This window comes from Gossypium raimondii, chromosome 13 (assembly GCF_025698545.1).
Source record: "Gossypium raimondii isolate GPD5lz chromosome 13, ASM2569854v1, whole genome shotgun sequence".
Classification (NCBI taxonomy): domain Eukaryota; kingdom Viridiplantae; phylum Streptophyta; class Magnoliopsida; order Malvales; family Malvaceae; genus Gossypium; species Gossypium raimondii.
In genome coordinates this window covers 10,468,166-10,472,884 of record NC_068577.1, presented here as the reverse complement: position 1 = coordinate 10,472,884, position 4,719 = coordinate 10,468,166, and the positions used below count along the sequence as shown (strand labels likewise).

Sequence of the window (4,719 nt, the reverse complement as noted above, 5' to 3'; positions counted from 1 at the left end):
TATTTTCCCAGTCTAACTCTAATTTATCTAGAGATGTTTTACTCATATTTGTACATGAAATTCAGCCTATAAATAGGCCTCTTAGCAACCCTAGATAGTTAAGAATAAAAACAAAATTAAGAGAGTTTGTGTGAATTTTGGGAAATCTTTGTATTTCAGGTTTAGGGCTTGTTGGTTTCTCCATCTTGTACTCCCCTTTAGGTTTTTTCCATTTTAGGCTCCGTTTGTTTGGTGGAAAGTATTTTTTAGAAAACATTTTCTGGATTTTCCAGCGTTTGTTTGGTGGAAAATGAATTCCTAAAGGAAAACATTTTACAAACACGGGTAAAATCACTTCCTTGGTTCTGGAAAACGTTTTACCGATTTGGAATCAGTAAGACATTTTCCATTCCCTTCTCTACACTCTCATCGTCTCAGCTTCAAAAATTTCTTCGCAGACTTTGTTTAGAAAGGTATATTTTCTATCTCTACTTTCATTTCTACTCATTTTTAGACGCATAATTCTCTGTGGCTTGTAATTTTTTAGACTATTGTGAAGGAGGAAAAGGAGAGACCGTTTCTGGAAATTTTTGGAATGGGGGAGTTGGAAAGATTTTGAATTTTCTCTGTATTTTAATAATGAAAAATCTTTCCAATTCCTCCCATTCCACTGATTTCCAACACTTCCTTTCCATTTTCTTACCTTTCTTCAATCCTTTTTGTTTCATCATTTCTGGCAGTTTGTAAGTGAAATCGGTAAACCTTACCTAATTTTCTTACTCTTCTGTTTTATTTTTATATAGATCTATTCTTAATTGTCTTCCATGGATCTTTTGAGATTTGCTTCTTGCTATATAGTTCCAGATCCTTGGTTTTATTTTTTAGTTAAAAATTAGGTACAAGGGAACTTATTAATATTGAAATTGTAAGTGGAAAATTCTGGATCTGTCGTTGAGTTGGTGGAGATCAAATTAAGTCGGGATATATTGATTTAATTGAAAGGTAGGTGGATTTTATATCTTTTTTACCCTGTTTTTGGAAAAGTTAAAAATGGAGCGATGAAAATGAGATGGATAAGGTAGATCTATGTTGTTTGAGTTGGGATAGCTTTTTATAATCCAATGAGATGGATAAGGTAGATCTATGTTGTTTGTTTAGAACATAAAGTTTTTGTGATGGGAAAAGTGGTGTAACTTGAAGCATAATAATTTTAGTTTGCTCACCTTATAACATTCAATAAAAGCAGGAGTTTTGTTCTATTTGTTGTTAACCATCCGGCTCTAGTTTATCGTTTTTAGTTCTATGTTGAACATTTTAGCTTTCAAATCTTCTGTTTGTATATTCTAGATGTTTATGTTATGATCTTTTTATCTTGATTACTGTAATTTAAAAATCCTTTTGGAATGTGTGTTTATTTTGCAGAAAGCAATTTGCAAGGAGCCTCAATAGTCAAAGGTTCCCCCATCTCTTCCTTTTAGTGATAAATTTTGATTTTCTTGATGCAGTCATGCCATTTATACATTTCTGTGAAATTTTTCTGTTTATTGTCAAGGATCAATTTCATAATAATGTCATGCAAAAATCATAAAAGATATTTATAAGGATTACAATTAAAATAGTTCTTTATAAAAGAATCAAGACTGAAACTCCGTTGTGATGTTAGGCAATAACTAGTCTGTCGAGTTAGGTCTTTTTAGGCAAACAATCTATACCTAATTCTAGTTCTATGTTGAACATAGTTAAATGTTGATTGAGTGGAAAATTCTGGATCTGTCGTTGAGTTGGTGGAGATCAAATTAAGTCAGGATCTATGTTGTTTGAGTTGGTGGATCAATATTTTATGTTGCTAATATTCTGACATCGGAGCTAGTTTGGTGGCCCCGGCCCTGGAACTACTCTCCTCATTTTACCCATTCCAGTGTTTTCATTCATGTCTGCCTAAAAACTCTAACTAGAGCATTTCTGTTTGGTCTTAGAAAAAAGATGCTATGTATATTTTACTGGTACATTGCCAAATGATTTTAATTAATTATGTGAATGGTTTAGTGTTTTGTGCACCAACTAGACCAATAATTAGATGATATTTGTGAGTCTGGGGGATTTAAGGAAAGTCTCATTGGCGATTTATAGATCAAATAATGCTGTGATAATGTTTTAGGTTATAAATCTGAAATTATGACTGGATGGTGCCATAACTTTAATGATTCTTGGATATATATATATATATATATATATTACAACGAGCAATTACTTTGGTTAAATTTTTCGTCTTGTGGTGTTTGTAGAATCATCTTAAAATATCTAACTTTGTTGGTGTAGCATGGATTACCATGTGCATTCATATCGATAATTAATTAATTTTTAAAGTTTTAAAAACTCAAAAAATATATTAAAAAGTATAAAAGATATTTTGAAATATTTTTAATTTTTAAAATTAATTAATTGTTGATGTGATCACGTCAAGAAAGTTAAAAATATTAACTTTTTTTATCCATTTGGAAATAATTTGACAAACAATAAAGATAAAATTTGTTGAGAGGTTAATATATATATATATATATATATATATATATTAAGTTGAAGTGTCAAAAAGTTATTACCCAATCACTTTTAATACACATACCGAAGCAATATCTGTGACATGAACTCACTTTCCGAATTCCATTGTGTTTTATTCGAGCTTCTTTTAATCATTTTGTGGAAGATTAGTTCATTTTAAATACAAAATTTTATTGCTTTATTTTTAAAATTAATTTTATTTTTTATTTTAATTCATTATTTAGCCATGAGCTATATTCATTTTTTGTAGCTTTTAATATTATATCTTTTGCTTTTAATAGCTTGCATCTTTTTGTAGTGATTTTCATATGCTGCTACTGCGTTTGTTTAATTGGATGTTAAATTTTGAACTTTTAAAGAAGCTATGACTTATTTTTTTGCTTTGATTTACTTGTAAAAGTTAAAATTTGATGTAGATTAGCTTTTAGGCCTTTCTAAAAGCTTACAATTCAATTTATGAGACAGCTTAACTCTAACCCTTTAACAAAAGGAGAAAAAAATAACTTTATTCATATATGTGATCTTATGAAAAGCTTGCATCTTTTTTGTAGTGATTTTCATATTTGTGTCGTTATTTTCTGTAGATGGACAGTAATCAAGATCAAAATGCAATTGTTGGAGTCGTGGCTTCAGTTTTAGCTTTTAGGGATATTTGGATTAAAAAATTAAACAAAAAGCAGGGGTATTTTGGTTCGCACAATCGAACTTAAAGCTCAGGAATGTCAGCTAACCTAGGGTTAAGGATGACGACCACCTGAAGGCTATAAATAGGCTTCTTTGGCATAAGTTATGGACACTATTCCGTTAGCTTAGATTCTCTCTTTAGATTTAGTTTTGTTTTCTTATTTTCTTAGGTTTTCTAAAGTTCAGTTTATTTGTTCTTTATTTTCTTTCAAGATATCTGATTTGTGAAGGAGATGAACTTTTGTGGATTCATGCTTATTATTAATATAAATCAACCTTTTCTTAAACTCTTTACTTTAATTCATTCACTATGATTAATTCTTTCATCTATTCCATATTGTTTATGAAAGTCATGAGGAACTAATCCCTCTATGAGGGATTAGCGAGTGGAGGTATGATCTATTAATTATTTTATAACGTTACTCAATGGATCAGTTGTTTGAGAAAGGATGAACGTGAAACAAACCCTAGGCCTGACAACTAGACCTGTCCATGGTAGGGCGGCCACCGACTGCCCGCCTTAGAAATATGAGAGGGTTTGGGTAAAAATATAGGCCCGAAATATGGGCTTGGGCAAAATTTTAGGCTGTTTAAAAAATGGGCAGACCTCGGCAAGATTTTTTAGCCCTGCCCACCGAAAAATATTAAATATATATTTTTATTTTTAAAATATAATAGTTTTTATTTTAAGTTTATTTACTTTCATTTCCTTAACTAGTGTTACAAAATAATAATAAAACATCAAGTTTGTTTTACTAATCAAATGTTAGATTTTGTTACAACAATTAATACAATTAATACAATTAATAATTTGATAAATTTACTAATCAAATGTTAGATTTTATTACAACAATTAATACAATTAATACAATTAATAATTTGATAAATTTACTAATCAAATGTTAGATTTTATTATAACAATTAATACAATTAACAATTAATAATTTGATAATTTTACTAACAATTAATTTTAATAACAATTTGTTTTAATTTTATTAAAATTTTTTTAATTTTAATTAAAAGCGGGCGGGCAGAACTCGGGCCCCATATTTTTTTCTTCGGCGGGCTCAGGCAAAATCTCGGGCCCATATTTGGGCGGGCGGGCCGAGCCTAGTAAACAGGCTAAAATTTTTTGTGGGCCTTACCAACTGGCCTTACTGCCCATGGACAGTCTCATCGACAACCCTAGGAAGTCATTAAGGTGAAAATTAACCTAAAATTAGCATTTCCCATTCGTGAACACCTTCACCCCAAGCCAGTCTGGATTGTGAGGTCGGAAGATAAGTAGTTCTTGTTGACCCGTTATGTTAGTGGAAGATTAGAATATCCTACTAGGGTGGCGACTAGTTGATTAATGAGAAACCTGAAGTAGCAGTTGATGGGGATTACCGAAGGGAGCTAATCATCCATAATCGAGATTTGATTTACTCTACTTTTCTATCTCTTAAATTTTATTTATTTTATGTTATTTTATTTTATTACTCTAAAAACTTTAAA

At 30.4% G+C, this 4,719-nt stretch overlaps 1 long non-coding RNA gene across 1 annotated transcript; it reads left to right on the top strand.

Annotated features, from left to right (window-relative positions):
• Positions 1-539: 539 nt before the first annotated feature.
• On the top strand, positions 540-3,509 carry LOC105784379 (uncharacterized). Its single transcript, XR_008192436.1, has 2 exons — positions 540-1,434; positions 3,123-3,509. It is a non-coding gene; the product is annotated as an uncharacterized LOC105784379 (long non-coding RNA).
• Positions 3,510-4,719: the final 1,210 nt, after the last annotated feature.